Raw genomic sequence first — 20,702 nt, 5'->3', positions numbered from 1 at the left:
TCAACATTTGTGATTTGAGTATTTCAGGATTATAAAATTTGGGATTTGATCCTTTGCATGCACCCTCATGTGCACTAGGGATTGAACCTAGGGCTTTTGCACTGAGCTACATCCCCAGCCTCCCCTCCCCTTAAATTTTTTTTTCCGCTTTAAAATATTTTTGAGCGGGGCCGGGGATTTAGCTGAGTGGTTTTGCCGCCTGCTGCACAAGCACAAGGACCCGAGTTCGATCCTCGGTACCAAAAAAAGAAAAAAAATTTTGAGGCCTGGGGATGTAGCTCAGTGGTTCCGCCGCCTCAATTTTTCTTTGAGACAGGGGCTTGCTGAATTGACCAGGCTGACCTTGAACTTGAGATCCTTCTGCCTCAGTCTCCCCAGTTGTTGAGATTCCAGGTATGCACTACTACACCTGGCTAGGATTTTGATCTTCAGGGATATAAACGTGTAGGATCATGACACTTGGGATCGCATCTTTTGGGATTATGATTCATGCTGCTCTAGATTACTTGTAACCCTAACACAGTGTAAATGCTGGGTAAATAATTGTTATACTGTGTTGTTAGGGAATAATGACAAGAAAAAAAGTCTGCATGTTCTGTACAGATACAATTTATTTTTTGCGAATATTTTCTATCCACAGTTGGTTGTTCACAGATGTGGAAATGTGGATATGAAGGAAAACAAGACAAATTGCTGGTCTCATGGATGCAGATTTTGTACTGAATTTTCCTTTCCTTCTCTAGCTTGAGTGCCATGATTCTCCATAGTATTTTCAAATACTGTAAAGACAATGTTTAAAAACGTTGTTTTCCATTTAATTAAAGCAGGAATTTATAAGTAGGTTTATTTTCACTTTACTTCAGAGTGTGTTTGGGCATTGTTATTCTTTTTGTTTTGTTTTGTTTTGTTTTGAGAGAGGGACTTCAGGCTGTCCTTGAATTCACTATGTAGCCTCGCCTGGCCTCAAACTCTCAGTAATCCTCCTTCCTCAGCCTCCCCAGCGCTGGGACTACAGGCATGTGCCGCCCCTCCCCCTCCCTCCCAGCAGTATTTTAAAAGTTTAATGTATTTTAATGGAAAACTTAAAGGAACAGCCCAGAAGATAGAAACATTAAGAACGTGTTTGCATATGGAACAACTCAATTAGAAAAGTATAGTAAATGAACACAAATACTTTAGTTGCTAAGTTGCTAAGAAATTTACTTGTTTTAAAATCCAAAGGCTGGCATTGTCTAGAAAAAAATCGACAATTTTATTTATAATTGTTATGAAGTTGAAGTCCTAACACTTACAAACTGAAATATTTTTATTTACGTTAATGCTTTGTTGTTGTATTTATATAAAAATTCAAGCTCAAATAAAAATAAATAAAAATGGAAAAACCCAATTTTCCTCTTATTCTTCCACTCTCAATAATATAACTAGTTATCGTTTGACACCATGGGGAAAATATTTCTAAGGTTCATAAATCCCAACAACAGGAAGATAAAATTCTTTTGGGGGCGGCGGGAATAAAGTAGTGGATTCTTACACACATTTCCCACACATGCAGTGTGTTAGCCGGATGTCTCCTGGCATAGTTGTTGCGTGTTTGGCTGGCGTAGCACACAGCTTGGCGCTTTCAAAAGGCCTCCCGCAAAACACCAATAGCTGTGCTCCAGAACGGACGACCTGTTTTGAGGTCCTATGCAATTTCAGCACCACATGCTGGAGAAGTTTGTGTATGCCCAGGGAGACCCACGGAGGGCCGTACCCTCACGCCGGTAGCAGGAGCTTCCCTCACTCTTCCAGCAGAGGGCGCGCTCCTGAGCGCTGCTTTTCTGGTCGGTTCTTTCCTGGGTGATCATCCCAGGTGTTCTCAGCGGCTCTAGCGGGAGTCCTCCTTACTTTGAGGATCTAAAGGCTGCCCTGGAGTTGGAGAGCAATGGGCAAACACAGCTCTGGATTACGGTTACGCTTTTGAAGGCACGCCCAGTGTTTATTATTCTTTGCGATTATCAATTACTGACAATGTGTGGTTCATCTTTTTTAGTTGCTGAAAGACGGCCTTTCGATCTGAGAATAAGATCCAATGAAAACTGAAATTAGATTAATAATGAATACTGCGGCCAGGGATGTAGCTTAACGGCGCAGCACCTGCCTGGCAAGTGTGAGGCCCTGAGTTCAATTCCTAGTGCCAAAAAAGAAACAACAACAAATTGTGAATACTAAAAGTGAATCTTTTCTCTAAACACGGCTTTAAATTCTCCTACTACCAATTTTCGACCTCATCAGGTTCTTTTTTTCCTCTCTGAATTGTAGAACCAATCAGACTGAGTGCGGATTGAGCAATGAAAGATTTATTCTTGGCCAGAGAATAGAAGGATATTTTCTTTTCTTTTCTTTTTTTTTTTTTTTGGTACCGGGGATCGAACTCGAGACCTTGCACTTGCAAGGCAGGCGCCGTAATCACTGAGCTAAATCTCTGGTCCAAGAAGGATATTTTCATTAAAAGAAGAAGCAAAATTAAGGGTGACCATTATTGCTTGTGGAAATAAATGAAGACCAATCAAATGAGAAAGAGGGCAAAGGCTGTTTGCTTGGAGCTTGTGTAGCCAGGGAATCAGCTACTATCACTCTGGCTATGGCAGACACAGGAGAGGGAAGCCTGTAGGGCCCAGGGGGAGGCCGTTGGCTCAGGCAGCCGAGATCCTGACCTTCTCTGGATGTTCCTATGTTAGAAGCAGGGACCAAAATTAGGGTGGCTGTCAGTTTGTGGCCAGGGTCTCACTCTGTAGCCCAGGCTGGCCTTGAACTCCCGTATCCTCCTCCTGCCTCAGCCTTCCCAGTCCTGGGATTGTAGGCATGCGCCATCACACCTCGAGAGGCCATCAATTTGTAACCAATTTCTGGCCATTTTTCCCAGTGTTGCAGTGGCTATTGTTTGGCTTCCTGGATGGTCACTAGAGATAGCAATCTGGCTTTTTGCAAGTCCAATTTAAAGCAGGGTGGCTTCCTGGGTTATTTATGGTAGGCAAAAGGTTCATCTCCTGCACAGGTTGCTGCACTTTGTTGACTAGTGGTGGCTCACATCAAGAAAAGTAGATAGATGGTAGAATTGCTAAACTAAACTATTTGAATCAATAAAGTAGTTCAGGAAAAACTACTGTAACATTCGGGCAATAAGTAGGTCAACAAAGTAGAGGAAAAAAAGATTCTATTTACCACCACAACAAATAAAATACATAGGTGTAGTCTTTTTACCTTTTATTTATTTTTTGGTACCAGAGATCGAACTCGGGACCTTGCGCTTTTGAGGCAGGCACTGGAACTACTGAGCTAAATCCCTGGCCCCATTGGTATAGTCTTAATTAGGAATGTGTTTGATCTATATAATCCAAACTATCAAACCATTACAGAGAGAAAAAAATTAGAAACAGCCTTCAATTTTCATGGCTTTAAGTTTTCACCATTACATAGAGGAGCAGCATGCTAAGTTTTAGGTGGAAAGCCGAGATATTGTAAAGATTTCTTTCAGCTGGTCTTAAATCAACTTCAAACTTCAGTACAATTCCCATCACATATTTTAGGGGTGAGAAGGACATCAATTTTTTCCCCCTAAAGTTCACCTAAAAGAATAAGTAAACAAACAAACAAGAGCAAGACATGGCCTGGGGCTGTAGCTCTGTGTCACAAAGCCTGATTTGTGTGCACAAGGCCCTGGGGAAGTAGTTGGAGTAGTATACTCTCTTTACCTGTCACAAGGTGCCCTGTGAGCCCCTAGAATGGGAGACAGATTAGCAAGAGAAAAACACTCATTTATTTAAAATAAGTTTTATGTAACACAGGAACCTTCAGAGATGAAACCCAAAGAGACAAGGAGACCCCTGGTTTTTACACTGACCCCTTTGAAGACGGGGTCTCAATGAGGAATGGGTAGAAGTGTAGCCTAATGCTCACAAACTGGGGGAGTGAGTGAGGGCTACATGTCCAAATTCTTCTCTGGGTCTCCCTGTCTTCAAAGATAAGGGTGCTTCTTTCCTGCAGGGGCAGGGAACGTACCTCAGGAACAAAGGTTTTATGACCTGTTTCACGGGCAGAGGAGGAGGAAGGGTAAAAGTGACCTTTCTGCCACTGGTGTCTCCTCCAGTGCTCAGGGGCCTTATTTTGAGGCAGCATGTCCTGAACCCCATCGGATACATCAGTGAACAAGGTGTAAATTTTGTTGTTGTTGTTTTTTTGAGGCAGGGTCTCGTTATACAGTCTAGGCTGGCCTCAAACTCACAGTGATCCTCCTGCCTCAGCCTCCCAAGTGCTGGGATTACAGGACTGTGCCACCACACCTGGTAGTATTAAAATTTTAAGGTGGGGGCTGAAGATATGTTTCAGTGCTAGAGAGCTAGCACACACGAGGCCCTGAGTTTGAGCCCCAGCACCACAACTTAATGTTATGAATGTAATAAAATCTAGACCTGATAGAAAAAAGTTAATGATAAAAAGTATGTTACATCTTTTCTTTTTTTTTGGTACTGGAGATTGAACTCAGGACCTTGTAAGGCAGGTGAGGTGCCACTGAGCTAAATCTCCAGCCCTTTTCTCACTAAATCCCCCCCCCCCTTTTTAAGATAGGGTTTTGTCATGTATCCCAGGCTGGGCTTGAGCTCACTATTTAGCCTGGAATGACCTCAAATGCATGGTGATCCTTCTGCCTCAGCCTCCCAAGTGCTAGAGTTGTAGGCATTTGCCACCATGCTTGGCACTAAATTCCTATTCTAGCATAATATTGCTTTTAAAAAGCAGGTATAGGGCTGGGGATTTTGCTCAGTGGTGCCGCCTGCCTCATAAGTGCACAATCCCGAGTTCTATCCCTGGTAAAAAAAAAAAAAAAAAGCAGGCATATTAAAACAGTACACATTAAGATTCTCTCACAGATTAACAACAAAAAATTTCTTTAAACCCTTATCACTGGAATCCATATGGTAAGGAAATAATCTATAAAGTACCAAAATGTTCATTGGAGGGCTAATCATAGTAGGGAAAATTGGGAAGCAGCCTGGATTAGTCAGATTTTTGTTGCTGTAGCCAAATATCTGAGAAAGTCAATTTAGGAGTGAAAAGGTTTCTTTAGGCTCACAGTTTCTGAAGGTTCAGTCCATGGTCAGCTGGCTCTAAGGTGGAAACATCCTGGTAGAAGGGCTTGGTGGAGGAAGCTGGTGACATAGTGATGGTTGGAAGCGGAGAGCAAGAGCTACACCCTTCAAAGGTCCCCCCACAGCCTTATTTTCTCCAGCTGCACCCCACCTCCTAACGGCATTCCGCTAATAAACTCACCAAAGGATTAATCCATTCATGAGGGAAGTACCCTTCATTCAGCCACTTCTCTCTGCCCCACCTCCAAACATGTCTTTGTTGGTAATCTGGAGGACAATTATATATATATATATATTTTTGCTTTTTACAATTTTGGTACAGGGATTGAACTTGGGACCTTGCACTTGAGAGTCAGGTGGTAGCAGCACTGAGCTAAATCCCTGGTCTTAATTTTTTTTTGTTTTAGACAGCGTCTCACTATTAGTTCAGGGTGGCCTCCTTGAACTCACTATGTAGCCCAGGCTGGTCTTGAACTTGGAGCGATCCTCCTATTGAACCCATAGCACAGCCTAAATATTTGTTCAACATAAGGGTAACAGCAAATATCCTCTACTCCAAGGTAAGATATCATGCAGTCTTTAAGAATGGTACTTTGAAACAATTTAAGTGAAAAGGGGAATCATTGGAATTCAGAAGCACATTAATAATCATGGAATCCAGGCCCTTCCTTTTCCTAGATGAAAAACTAAAGTCTGGAGATGTTAAATGACTTGCCAAGGAGGCCCAGGCAGCAGTGCTGGTCCTGCTTTCCAGCATAGGCTCTAAATCCTCACTTGATCGAGGCTCAGTACATAATCTCAGCCTTGATTTCCTCATTTGCAAAGTGGATAATAATAAGGCTGGTATGAAGGTTCAGTGTGCTGTTGGACATCAAGTCTTTCCTAAGAAATCGTTACTCTTAGGAGTGTGATACAATAAAGGGTACAGCTGACATTTGCCCCTGGTTCCTGGCACAGGCTCCAGGAACCCTGGAGTCTCCTGAGCGATCCGAGCATCTGTTTAAATTGGTTCTGAGCTCCTCTGACCATCCCGGAGTTGATGATAATGAAGTGACTCAAGTGGGCCCTTAGATATTTTCACAGGAGGGTCTGGCCACAGCAGAAAGCCAGAGGGGTCGAGGCCTGTGGGCGCCAGAGGCAGGGACACACACACACACACACACACACACACACACACCCTGGCAGTCACCCGTCACTCGACAGGCCGCACACCGTGCCTCTGGCTTCCTTCTGCCTGGTGCCTGGCGGGGCCTGGGTCTCTGCTCGTGAGGCCCGGGAAGCTCTTCACAGGCCGCTCTGGATCCAGTCCTTCCCTGACGCACACCTGGGTTGCTTCTCTCGGGTTCCCTGACCAGGAGGCACTTACCTACTCCTCCTCGTTACTTCTGCCTAGGGTACACTCGTGGAGGGCAGATTGTCTTTGCATCTTGTGCTTTTTTGTAGCAACGCCTTGCTTACAATGCCTAAATCTTTGTAATCCCCTTAGTTGTGATTAGCGCCTCATTACAGAAATGTAAGAAGGGAAAACATGCTTAAAAATAGTTACAGTTTACTTCTGAGCGATTATTCTGTAAGCCTACACTGCACTTGGTATTTAGACCTAAGGCATAAAGTTCTTTAAAGGCATTTTAACACATCTAGGAAGGAGAAAAGAAAATAAGTGTGGTAACACCCTTGAAATCCCAACTACTCAGAAGGCTCAGGAAGGAGGATCACAAGTTCGAGGCCAGCCTAGGCACCTTAGGGAGTCCTTGTCTCAAATTTAAAAAAATAAAAAAAAAGGGCTGGAGATGTGGCACAGTGGTAAAGTGCCCCTGAGTACAGGAAACAAGAACAAATCTCTAGGGCTGGGGATTTAGCTCAGTGGTCCTGCCGCCTGCCTCAAAGGCACAAGGTCCTGAGTTCGATCCCCAGTAACCCCTCCCCCTCAAACGAACAAAACTCTAGAACATTCCTTAAGATAAATACAGTAGAACCCTCAGTTTACTATACATAATGTAATGCACATACACATTACCAATTTGGATTAAACTGCTTAGTACAAAGCACAACTTGATGCCTATCGAATAAAGAAGACACTCTCTTCTGAACTAATTTATTGTGTGGACACTATTTTAAAAGTCAGGGTATACAGAACCATTGGTTGAGGCTAAGAAGAAATGAATTCAGTCCTAATTAAAGCCAAGAGTCAGATGATACTGAAATGTGACATGAGAGAAAACAAGAAAATTTGTGAAATTTACTTTCTTAAATTTTAAGTGCTAAAATAAACAATTTCTTACATTTCAAGGGAATAGCACAGTTTAGAAGACAGTGTTTTGAGTAAATTTTTTTTCACAAGTACTTTTCTTCATTAAGTGGGTTTTTGTTTTGTTTTGTTTTTTGAGTCAAGCCCTCACTATGTATATGTAGCCCAAGCTGCCTTTGCATTTTCGACCCTCCTGTCTCAGCCTCCTAAGTGCTGGGGTTTTAGGGGTGTGCCACCACCTCTGGCTTCATAAAGTTTGAAGAGTCATAATCATAAGAATAATGAACACTGTGATTGGAAGTGTGTCTTTTTGAAATTTGTCAACATGTGGCAAAAAAAGGAAAGTTCTTTTCTCTTGGAGTGTATGCTGTTGTTTTTGTTCTTTGAAGGAATTACAACTCTTAGAAGCTGTCATTACGACTCCTTGAGTGTCTGACCTCACCATGGGGAGGACTGTGCAGGGTGCTTGCAATTAGGGGTTATGGGAGCTGCTGTTTGGATAGGGCTCTCCCAGGGCAGCTTCCGCTGGTGAGATGAGTTCTACCTCTATTAAGGAGCTCGCTCTATTTTCCATCACTTTTCAAGCTCCGTTATCTCCTACAAAGGCTTAACATGTTTTCAATGGCCATCAAAAAGGTCAGCTTTCTGGATGGGGTCCCATCCAAGTAGAAGCCATTTTTGTCTTCTGAAGTCAGATTCTGTCCAGTGGCCAGCAGAGTTGGGCCGCACATGCTTTATCTTGAGATTTGATAGGTGACTGCTTATCATTTGCCTCAGATTTGAGTGGCTGTGCTAAGTTCATTAATTTGTCTTGCAGTGCCAGAAGAGATGTTCCTCACTGTACATGTGCTGGCCTCACGGTTTTAATTTTGGAACATATTATTTACTTCAAGGGAAATAGCACACATTTTTAGTGGGAACAAGAGAGTTAGTGGCAACCAGAAAAAGAATGCACAGTTTTATAACACAAACGTGATAATAACAGGAGATGGGATTATTCAAGTGCTGAAGTCCAGATTTACTAGGGTAAAGTATAACACGCTCAATGACATTTTCCTGCATTAGTTTCCTATCATTCCTATAAAAAAGTATCACAAACATTGCTTACAACAAATTCATTTTCTTACAGTTTTGGGGTCAGAAGTTTGGTTTTTTTGTTTGTTTTTTTGGTACCGGGATCGAACTCGGGTCTTTCTGCTTGTGAGGCAGGCGATGGAACCACTGAGCTAAATCCCCAGCCCAGGGGTCAGAAGTTTGAAATGGTTCTGAGGGGCCTAAAATCCAGGTGTCAGCAGGGCTGTGAGCTCCTCCAGCTTCGAGACCCTGCTCGAATCCCTGGTGCCTGGGCCCCGCATCTCCCAAGAAGGTGTCTAGATCACTCCAAGCCCTGTGTCCCTGTCACCCTACATTCTCTGACCCTACTTTCTTGTTTCGGCTTTTTTTTTTTGGCACCAGGGATTGAACTGGGGACCTTGCACTTGCAAGGCAGGCAGCAGAACCACTGAGCTAAATCCCTGGTCCTTGTCTTGATTTTTACTTCAAAAGAAACTTGTAATGACGTTGGGGCCAGGGTACTCTTCCCATCTTGAAATCGTTAACTTCATCACACTTGCAGTCCCTTCTGTCACAGAAAGTAACGGATTCACAGGCTGGAACTAGGACACAGACCTCCTGTGGGGAGGGGCACAGAACTGCCTGCTACAGTTTCTTAAAATAAAAACCTAATGAAACATCTTCTTCCGCTAAGGAGTTGAAAGTGCTATGAAATAAACAATGAATATATAAACTAATTTCTAGAATAATTTGCTTTCAAATACCTTCCTGGGCCAGGATTTAGCCCAGTGGTGCCACACCTGCCTTGCAAGCACAAGGTCCAGAGTCCGATCCCTGGTTCCGGAACAAATCCAACCCCACCCCCCCAAACCTGATGCTTTGGAGTAACTGCATATTCCAGAGGAAGCTGAACTTCTGCATAACTGACCAAGGACCCTTTTCCATCTAATCCCGTATGCCTCTTCTCCCTCTTAAATAAGAGTGGCATTTTTCCAGATTTAAAAAATTTTTTTTAGTTTTTTACTTCCATCCAGTCATGTAAAATGTCCAGATTCTCGTTTGGTTGTTCTTTAAAAGATAAAAGCCTAGAACTATCTGTGGTTTGCTTTATTATGTGATTAGAAGACTTTATAATTGCATTTAATTAGAGAGGATAGGATGAAACCAGTATAAACAGAGTTCGTAGTGCAAGCTCTGAAGAGGAGGGAGGGGTCACCACAAATCGGTTGTGTCTAAAGCAGATTTCCATTTGAAAGTTTTGCGAATAAGAGCTTGGCAATTGTAGAGCTACAGTGTTTTGAATTTCACTAAATAACACCTAAAATATTAGGTCTGAATGTATTAATCAAGTGACCTATTTTAATCATAAATGTGAGTCAAAGTTGTTTATCAAATCGTCATCTTTTTTTTTTTTTTGGTACTGGGGATCAAACTTGGGACCTTGTGCTTTTGAGGCAGGCGGCAGAACCACTGAGCTAAATCCCTGGCCCTGTTTATTGATTCTTATTGCTTGTTTAGTTTCTTTAGAGGAATCAATTAAGTGAGTGAGAAATTTATTGAGGGGAGGAAGTTAACTCTCTGCCATTTCAGATTTCTTTTTGATATTTTAGATATCTAGTCCTCAGTTATTTGCAAATTTTAAAGTTCATAGAAACAGGGTTTTTATTTATTTATTTATTTTTGGTACCGGGGATTGAACTTGGGTCCTTCCGCTTGTGAGGCAGGCAGCAGAACCACTGAGCTAAATCCCCAGCCCTGAAACAGGGTTTTTAAGGCACAATGGATTTGATGAGGCATCGTGATTCATAGCAGATCTGAATTAGCTTAAACGCCTTTCTAAAAACCAAATCCGAAATTCCTTTTGCTATGTCATGAGCCTTTTCATGTTCTGCCCCAGTCAGTACCTGTCGTTGGTGGCGTGTACTGTGAGGGGCACCTGGCCAGGTTTGCAGGATGCTTATCTCTCCTTCACTCTTTCCTCTGCTTTCCCTGCATCAGGCCAGAGGAGCGAATGAACAGATCTAAGAAATAAAGCTTGAACAGCAAACCAAATGAAGGTTACCTCCTTGGCAGGACTTTGGTGGCAGAGAGGGACTGAAAATCCTGACTCTTGTTTTTGTCTTTCGTGAGGAGATGAAGTTCTCCTTTATTTCACTCAAAGGACTTGGTTCAGAGAGGGAACGTTTTTCTTCGTGATTTTCAGAATTGATGTGAACGTTTTGGAAAAGCGTCAACATGTGGCCAGGCCTGGGCTGTGTGGAAGGTCCCAGGCCTGCTGCTCGGTGTCCCCCGACGGAGAAGCCAGCCCTACGAGAAAGACCATCCAGTCACAATGCTGGTGGGGTGAAGCTGACAGCTCTTGAGTTAATAAGATGTTGTTTAATTTTTGGCAGACTTTCTTCCCTTTTTGATGGCAGATGAAAGGGCAGTGTTTAAATATGTTATTATCAAAGCGTAAGCACTAGAGGGCAGCAGCCACCCAAGAGTTGCAGATGAGGGGTGTCTGGAGGAAGCTGGAGATCAGGTGAGTGGAATCCGAGGGGCTGCAGGAGACCCTTACAGAATGATTTAAGTGATTCTAAATCAGACGAGGCTTTGGACAACCGCTGTGAAGTCCGTGAAAGCCGAGCAGACAGGATGCCCCTCCTCCTGACAACGAGGCCTCCCTCGTGAGCTTGTGCCAGAGAAGAGGGAGCATTCGCGCCAGGCCTTCACACACAGGAACACCAGCGTCACTGCCACTTACACTTCCGTCCGTGTCACCTGGAGAGGTGGTGGCGAGTCGCTCTCTGAGCACGTGGGTGTGGAGACGCCGGGGAAGGTGAGTGGGGACAGGGGCGCGGAGGACACAGGCGGCGAGGTGTGGCGACCGGCAGACTAGGCTGAGTCAGGGGCAGCTCCTCGATTCTCTGAAACAGATAAACTGTAACCCTTCAGTTGCTTGAATTTTGCATTGAAATTTTTTTTAACCTTAGCTAACTATGCAAAATGTAACGGGTGTTCTATTTCCTCTTAAAGTTCAGCCCAATTTTTAAAAAATGAAACAATTGTCTCTCCTCTTTAGAATCAGATGTAGGCTCAAACCTACCTTGGGTATATTTGAATAATTGCCCCTCCCTCAGAAATAGGACAAAGTACTTGCTAATCCCACACGAAACCTACCGACTCCCTATTACTTAAAATTAAATATTTAAGATATATAACGAGGTACCAAGAATGAACATTCATGTGCCTCACAGTTTAAAATAACAAAACCTCAATAGTCCAGTTGACACCTTTTCCTTCCTGCCACGTAAGAGATTTTGTTTGCTCTCTGCTCTGGGGATGGAACCCAGGGCCTGGCCCGTGCTAGGCAAGGGCTTCAGCACTGAGCTACACCCCCAGGCCCCATCCATACATTTCTTCCTGCTTGTGTTACATCATTAATCATGCACAGTCATGTAAGATTTCTGTATATTTAAAAACTGTATATAAATGGCATCATAATTGTGCTATGATTTGTGTTCTTCCTCAAACATTAGGTTTGTAAGATTTATCCATGTTGATCCACACAGCCCCAGTTATAGTGTAACAACTTTTGGTATTTATGTATTTGATAATGCAAATAATGTTGTTATAAAAATTTTCCTATTAATGGAGCTTGTTCATGTGTGTGAGTTTTCTTGGGCAGGGCTAGATTCACAAGCTATGTTTTTTTATGTTTCTAAATGGTTTATAGAAACCAAAAGAAGCCAGGGATGGTGGCGCATACCTGTAATCACAGTGCTCTAGGAGGCTGACGCAGGAGGATGGCAAGTTTGAACCCAGTTTGGGCCATGAAATGACTTAGCAAGACTCTGTCTCAAAATAAAAAAATTAAAAAAGAGCTGGGGTTGGAGCTTGGTGTGAAGGACTTGATCAATCCGTAGCAGGGGGTAAAAAAAGGATACTAATATTTTCTAATGTCAAAATTATGCAAAAGTTCAAATTTCAGTGCCCATAAATAAAATTTGATTATAACAGGCATATCCACATCTTTATATATTGTTTATGGCTACTTTGGGGACTTAGCAGTTGCGATAGAGACTTGGTTGCCTGCAGAGCTAAAACCCTATCTGACCTTTACAGAAAATCCTTCTGACCCCAAGGTCATGTATTCGTGGAATGGAGATGCAGGTTGTACCTTTCACTCTTCGCTGTCTTATCAGTTAAACTTAACCTGAAAAAACCAGCAAAACTCTATAATCTGCTTTCTAAAATGAATGGACAAATATAAAAAGAATTCTCTGAATCTTACGCTTTCATTAAGTAGCCGTAAGCACATTTTTTTTTTTTGGTACTGGGCATTAAACTCAAGACCTTGCACTTTCGAGGCAGGCAGTGAAACCACTGAGCTAAATCCCTGGCTGAGCACATTTTTTTTGTTTTGTTTTGTTTTTGGGCTAAGCACATCTTTGATGTGGCTTCTTTCTTTTTTGGCCCCTGGTGGGTACTGATTTGTTGTCATAGAGAAGAATGCAGATTCGGTTTGTCTTTCTTTGGAGAGAATGCTGAGAGTTGGGAAAACATTAGAAAAATAATTTTCATTTTACTTTTAAGATCACTTTTTTTTTGTACTGAGGATTGAACTTGGGACCTTGTGCTTTTGAGGCAGGTGCTGGAACCACTGAGCTAAATCCCTGGCCTTAGATCACTTTTTAAAATTAATTTTATCGGTACATTTTAGGTATACAATATAATGACATTCATCATTGGAAATTTGCACCTTTATATAATCTCTCTTGGTTCTTATTTTTTCCCCATTCCCCTGGCCTCCCTTCAATCCCTCGATCCTTCCCTATTTACACAGTCTTTGTTTCCAGTTTTTCATTTTCTCATATTAATTCCATTCCCTTCTTTCCTTTCCCCTACCCCTCCAACTTCCCCTTCCCCTTTTCTTCCTATTTCACATTATCTGTTATACCTTTTAGTCCTTATTTACACTTTGAGTTTCTTACACTAGAGAAACTATTTGGTATTTACACGTGTGTCCTATTTATTTCACTTAAGCGTATGGCCTCAGTGTGTATCCATTTAGCTATAAATGTCTCTAATTTCTCATTTTTATGGGTGAGTAGTACTCTACTCTACTAAAAAACCCCCCGCATTTTCTTTATCCAGTCTCCAGTTGATGGGTAATTGGGCTGCTTCCAAGTTTTAGCTATTACAAACTGTGCTGCTATGAATATGGGTGCACATATATCACTGTGGTATGATTCTTTTAGTTCTTTGGGAAAGATACCCAGCAGGGGAATAGCTGGGTCAAATGGGACTTCCAGTCCTAGTTCTTTGAGGTACCTCCACACTGATTTCCACAAGTCTACACTTCTACCAGCAGTGGGGCAGTGTTCCTCTTTCCCCACAGCCCTGAGAGCATTTGTTATTGGTTGATTTCATGATAACAGCCATTCTTTCTGGGGTGAACTGGAATCTTAGAGTTTTCATTTGCGTCTCTCAAATGACCAGGGATGTTGAACATTTTTTCATATGTTTATTTGCTATTTCTACTTCTTTGAGAAATGTCTGTTCATTTCAGATGCCCATTTTTGGATTGGGTCTTTAAATGTGGGAGGTCTGATTTTTTTAAGTTCTTTATAGATTCTAGACCTTTGTCTGAGGAACAGCAGGTGAAAATTTTTTCCCATATTGTGGGTTGTCTCTTCACCCTGTTGGTGGTTTCTCTTGCTGTGCAGAAGCTTTTTAATAAGAAGAGATCCCATTTGTTGATTGTTTGTGCTAGTTCACGGACAACTGAGGTTTTGTTCATAAAATCTTTTCCTACACCAATGTCTTTAAGAGTTTTACCTAACCTCTGTTCCAGCTGGTTCAGCATTTCTGTTTTAATATTTAGATCTTTAATCCATTTCGATTTTAGTGTAGTGCATGGTGAGAGATATAGGTCTAGTTTTAATCTTTGCAAGTTGAAACCCAATTTTTTCAGCACATTTATTAAAGAGGCTATCTTTCCTCCAGTGAGGGTGTTTGGCTCCTTTGTCAAAGATGAGGTGGCTGAGTATGTCTGGAGTTGTTTCTGCATCTTCTAATCTGTTCCACTGGTCCTCAGGTCTGTTTCTTTGCCAGTACCATGCTGTTTTTATCACAGTAGCTTTGTAGTATAGTTTCAAGTTGGGAGTTGTGATACTCCCTGCCATGTCTCTGTTGCCTAAGATTGCTTTTGCTAGTCTAGGTCTCTTCTTATTCCAAATGAATTTTTGGATTGTTTTCTCAAGGTCCATGAAGTATACAGCTGGGATTTCAATTGGGATTGCATTGAATCTATATAGCAGTTTTGGAAGTATGGCCATTTTCACTATATTAATCCTTCCTACCCAGGAGCAGGGGATGTCTGTCCATTTTCTGATATCGTCTTCAATCTCTCTTTTCAGAGTGCTATAGTTTTCAGAGAAGAGGTCTTTAGATTTCATTTGTTAGGTTGATTCCTAGGTATTTAAGTTTTTTGGATGCTATTGTGAAAGGAATTGTTTGCCCTATTTCTGTCTCAGTGAGTCTGTTGTTTGTGTAGAGGAAAGCTATCGATTTTTGTTCGTTGACTTTGTAACCAGCTACTTGACTGAATTTGGTTATTAAGTCTAGAAGACTTTTGATGGAGTTCTTGGGGTCTTCTATATAGAGTATCATGTCATCTGCAAATAATGACAATTTGACTTCTTTTCCTATCTTTATTCCTTCTATTTCTTTCTCTTATCTAATTGCTGTGGCTAATGTTTCCAAAACAATATTGAAGAGAAGTGGTGATAGTGGACATCCTTGTCTTGTTCCTGATTTTAGTGTGAAGGATTTCAGTTTTTGACCATTTAGTATGATATTAACTGTTGGTTTTACATAGATGGCTTTTATCAGATTGAGGGAGAAACCATCTATTCCAATTTTTTGTAGGGTTTTTATCATGAATGCATGATGGATTTTGTCGGATGCTTTTTCTGCATCTATTGAGAGGATCATATGGTTTTTGTCCTTGGCTCTATTAATATAGTGTGTTACATTTATTGATTTGTGTATGTTGAACCATCCCTGCATCCCTGGGATGAATCCCACTTGGTCAGTGTGTATGATCTTCTTGATGATCTTCTGCATTCTATTTGCTGGTATTTTATGAAGGATTTTTGCATCTATGTTCATTAGTGAGATCGGCCTATAGTTCTCTTTTTTGGTTTGGTCTTTCTCTGCTTTTGGGATCAAGGTGATGCTTGGTTCCAGGAATAAATTCAGGAGTATTGCTTCCCTTTCAATTTCACTGAAGACTTTAAACAGTAGGGGCAGTAGTTCCTCTCTAAATGTCTTTTAGAATTCATCAGTGAAGCCATCAGGACCTGGGCTTTTCTTAGTTGGTAAGCTTTTAATTATGTTTTCAATTTCATTGATATTGGGTCATTTAGAATTTTTATGTCTTCTTTGTTCAATGTTGGTAATTCATACGTGTCTGGGAATCAGTCCATTTCTTCTGTGTTTTCCATCTTATTGGTGTATAGGTTCTCAAAGTTGGTACAGATGATCTTCTGGATTTCTGCTGGGTCCATTGTAATTTCATCCTTTTCATTCCTAATTGCACGGATTTGGGCCTTTTCCTTCCTTTTTCTGATAAGGTTGGCTAAGGGTTTGTCAATTTTGTTTATTTTTTCAAACAATGAACTCTTGGCTTCATTGATTTTTTTTCCATCGTTCTCTTAGTCTCCATTGCATTGATTTCTGGTCTGATCTTTATAATTTTCTCCCTCGTATGAACTTTGGGCTTGTCCTGCTCTTCTTTTTCTAGAAGCTTGAGGTTCAGCATCAGGTTGTTTAATTGGGCTTGCTCTGTTTTCCTAATATGAGTATTCACTGCTATGAATTTCTCTCGTAAGACTGCTTTCATTGTGTCCCATAGATTCTGATATGTTGTATTGTCATTGTCATTTAATTGTAGGAACTGCCTGATTTCTTCTGTGACCCATTGGTTATTTAGAAGTGTGTTGTGCAGTAGTCCATGAGTTTATGAAATTCTTGTAGTTTCTGTCAAGTAAAAGCCCGAAAACCAAGACCAGACCAGGCCACAACAAGCCTTTATTAGGGAAACAGATCTGCTGGGCTGTCTCTGAACAAAGGAGAGACAAAAGCAATATGGCTGGGGCAGGGAGAGTCTTTTATAGAGACTGGGGTGGGGTTTGTAGGGGCTGAGGTGGGGTTGAGTGAGGTAGTGACTAGGGAATGGAGGAGCCGGTGACGTCACTAGGTGGTAGGAGGTGAGCGAGTATTAGGTTACTCTCTAGCTGGGACCAGGGGCATGCTGGGAAGAAAGGTTTGTTCTTTGGTGGGAGCAACCATCGTGGCATGATGTCACACAGGGGAGGGGGCAAGGCACCATAGGAAGAGGTCAGCTGCTATACATAATAACTGCTGAGCTAGTGGGAGACCTATCAGTTTCTTTTGCTATTGATCTTCAACTTCATCACACTATGATCTGACAATATACAGGGGATATCTTCAATTCCTTTGCACTTACTTAAACATGTTCTATGTGTGAGTATGTGGTCTATTTTGGAGAACAACCCATGTGCAGCTGAAAAGAATATGTATTGATTTTGTGGGGTGAAACACTCTGTAAGCATCTGTTAAGTTCATTTGTTCAAGAGTCTGATTGAGCTCTAGTATTTAGTTGTTTATTTTTTGTCTAGTTGATCTATCTATTTGTGAGAGTGGGATACTAAGGTCCCCCACTACTATTGTATTGGTCCTTATATGATTTTTCATGTACGTTAGTGTTTGTCTTACATAGTTGGGCGCACTAGTGTTTGGTGCATATATATTAATGATCGTCATCTCTTCCTCTTGGATTGTTCCCTTTACAAGGATGTAGTGTCCTTCTTTGTCTCTCTTAATCAGTGTTGGTTTGAAATCCACTTGATCTGCAAAGAGGATAGCTACTCCTGTTTTTTTTAGGTCCCTGTTGCATGGAGTATTATTTTCCACCCTTTAACTTTCAGTCTATGAGTTTCTTTTTGAATTAAGTGTGTTTCCTGTATGCAGTATGGTGTTGGATCTTGCTTCTTGACCCATTCTGCCAGTCTATTTCTTTTGATTGGTGAATTGAGACCATTAACATTGATGCTCATAACTGATACATATTGACTTATCATTGTCATGACTTTTTCTTTCTGTTGGACTCTCCCCCTTTGTGTTTGATTTCTTGTCGCACCTGACAGATTCATTCTGCTGGGTTTCCTGGAATTGTGGTCCTCATTGTCTTTTCCTAGGATATTATCTAAAATTTTTTGGAGTGCCAGTTTGGTATTCATGAAGTTCCTGAGGTCCTCTTTGTCATGAAAGTATCTTATTTCTCTATCAATTTTGAAAGATAATTTTGCAGGGTACATCAGTCTGGCTTGGAGGCTGTTTTCCTTTAGGGCTTGAAATACATCACTCCAAGCTCTTCTTACCTTGAGGGTTTGCATTGAGAAGTCTGCTGTGATTCTGATGGGTTTTCCTTTGTATGTGATTTGTTTCTTTTCTCTAACTGCTTGTAGAATTTTGTTCTGTTGGGTTTCTAGAATCTTAACTATTTTATGCCTATGTGTAGATTTTTTTTTGATCAAGGCTAGTTGGAGTCCTATATGCCTCACTTATCTGTATGTCAAGTTCTTTCCCCTGCTTGGGAAGTTTTCTGCCATCACTTCTGTGAACAGTTTTTTTATGTCATCTGCACTCTCTCCCATCAGTCTTCTGTTATTCTTCTTTGCATCATCTAGCAGCTGCTGGATTGATTTCTCATGGTCCCTTACTGTTTTAAAGAAGTTTTTCTTTTACTGGTCACTAATTGCAATCTTATCTTCTATATCTGAAATTCTGTTCTCACATTGGCTTATTCTGCTGCATAAACTTTCAGTGGAGTTTTTAATCTCCTGGAAATCTGTTTGCATCTGTTTTATGGATTCCATTTGTTTCCTATGTTGGGATTCCATCGTGTTCCTCAGCTCCTCTACTTTTTTATCGGTGTCCTCTCTAGACTTATTAATCATGTCTTGGACTATGGGCACAATCTCTGCTGTTATCTGAGAAATTATTTCTGATTTCATGTTTTCCAGATCCTCTTTTTTTTGCCAGTTCAGGGAGTCCAGGTCTTGTTTCCCTGTGGGGTTACTTTAGGTGATCTGGGAGTCTGGTTTTGAGACTTAAGTTTCTTCTCATTTCAACGGTGGGGGGGTGGAGGATGGGCTGTGTGCTGCTGGTGCCTGAGTGGCTCACCTCCTCTGCGCTGGGGGTGGCTCTGCTTCTCGATGCTGGGGTGACACTACATCTCACACACCACTCTGCTGTAGGCTCTCTGACCTTGACACACTCACACCACTGTACCTCGATTCAAGGTGGCCCACAAGGCTGGAGGAAGAGGCTTTCCATGGTTAGGCTGAGTGTGTATAGTTGTGGCCCCAGTAGGCACCCATAAGATCACTTTTAAATATACAAGAGTAAGTCACCTAAAAGCCTTAACTAGTGCCTTCTATTGGAATGCACACTCCACAAAGATGGCACTTTTGTCTACTTTTGTTTATGTTGTCCTTGTAGAAACACCTAGCACATAGTAGGTGCTCAAGGAATATTTATTAGTTAAGTGAATGAATATGAAGAGATCCATCCATCTGATACTGGGTTTTTTTGTGAAAGCTTGAAATCCACTGAGCTACTCAGATATTTATAATTTATCACTTAATATTAAACAGTGCTATACTTGGAATTATGTAAGACATTTCCTATTTTCATCAAGATATTTACACAATGAACACGTAATTTATGACTCCTTGCATGGTGAGTAATAATAATGAAAACAGCTGACATGTAAATAGGTGCTAAGACATGGTTCTAAATGAGTTACATGTGTAGACAAATTTAATCCACATAACCACCTTGTGGCTATACTTGTGTTTGTGGTGAGATAGCATCATCATCATCATCATCATCACCATCATCTTCATCTTTATTTTTACCAATAAGGAAACTAGAAATAGAGAGTTCAAGTCACTTGCCCAAGATCACAAAGCTAGTCTGTGGCAGAGCTGGGATTTGAACCCAAACAGTTTGGAAGAATTTTATTGTTGAAAGAATCTGTGAAGTTCTATAGACTAATCCTTTTTTTTTTTTTTTTTTTGGTACCAGAGATTGAGCTTGGGACCTTGTGCTTGTGAAGCAGGCGGTGGCACCTCTGAGCTAAATGCCCGGCCCTAGACTAATCCTTTTAAATCCAGCTAGGCAATAGAAATATAAAAGGAGCTACTTTTGTATTAACATTTTCTAGTAGCCACATTACACTTTTAAAATTTTAAAAATAATTTTAATAATGTATAAAAAGTATCATTTTACCATGTAACCCATATAAACGTTAACAAGATATTTTGCGTTATTTTTTCATATTAAGTTTTTTTTTTTTTGGTACTGAGGATTGAACTCTGGATCTTGTGCTTTCGAGGCAGCTGCAGTACCACTGAGGTAAATCCCCGGCCCCATATTAAGTTTTTAAAATGATATGTGTACTTTACATATGCAGCACATCTGAATTTGCAGGAACTTTTATTTTTCCAGTACTGGGAATTGAACCCAGGGCCTTCATACTGAGCTACATCTTCGGATCTTATTATTTCTTATTTTGAGACAGGGTCTCACTAGGTTCCCAGATGAGAGCTTGCTCTCCCACCTCAGTAGCAGGGATTGTAGGCCTGCGCCACCTTGGCTGGCTAGGAGCACAATTTTTTGTTGTTGTTGTTGTTATCCGGAGTGGAACTCAGGACCTTGTGCTTGCCAGGCGGGCATGGGGCCACTGAGCTACATCCCCAGCCCCTAGGAGCACAATTTGAATGGTCAGTAGCCACACGTGCCAGTAGCAACTGTAACTGAACAGGGAAACTGTAAATTATAGAAGGAATTCAAACTCTTGAGAGCATATAATCTGACCAAAGTGAAAATCTTATGATCGTGTGTGTGTGTGTGTGTGTGTGTGTGATAATAAAGTATGGTTGAGGCTGGGGATTTAGCTCAGTGGTGCTGTGCTTGCCTGGTAAGCATAAGGTCCTGAGTTTGATTCCTGATCCTGGAAAAATTAAAGCATGGTTGATGGTAAATGAGAGCTCCCCCCTGTAGTATTGGGGATTGAACCTAGGGCCTTCACACAGAGCTATATCACCAGCCCTTTTTTATTTTTTATTTTGAGACTAGTTCTAAGTCGCTACATTGCCCAGGCTGGGGTTGAATTTGCAGTCCTTCTGCCTCAG

At 41.4% G+C, this 20,702-nt stretch overlaps 1 long non-coding RNA gene across 11 annotated transcripts in view; it reads left to right on the top strand.

The window, feature by feature from the left end:
• Window positions 1-20,702, top strand: part of LOC110351014 (uncharacterized) — an 81,884-nt gene that overhangs the window by 17,095 nt on the left and 44,087 nt on the right. For 2 of the 11 annotated variants that reach the window (XR_015452098.1, XR_015452095.1), the window contains exon 1: window positions 10,921-11,251. The exons of 1 other annotated variant lie outside the window; for it this stretch is intronic. This is a non-coding gene — a long non-coding RNA (uncharacterized LOC110351014). Of the gene's footprint in view, window positions 1-10,833; window positions 11,252-20,702 lie in introns of those variants that run through there. 8 more of the 11 variants (XR_015452090.1, XR_015452092.1, XR_015452093.1 and 5 more) reach the window with 7 other exon arrangements.

This window comes from Heterocephalus glaber, unplaced genomic scaffold (genome assembly GCF_053883595.1).
Source record: "Heterocephalus glaber isolate CG9 unplaced genomic scaffold, H.glaber_assembly_v1.0 deba00001442, whole genome shotgun sequence".
In the NCBI taxonomy this organism is placed as follows: Eukaryota; Metazoa; Chordata; class Mammalia; order Rodentia; family Bathyergidae; genus Heterocephalus; species Heterocephalus glaber.
This window is presented reverse-complemented; position numbering and strand designations above follow the sequence as displayed.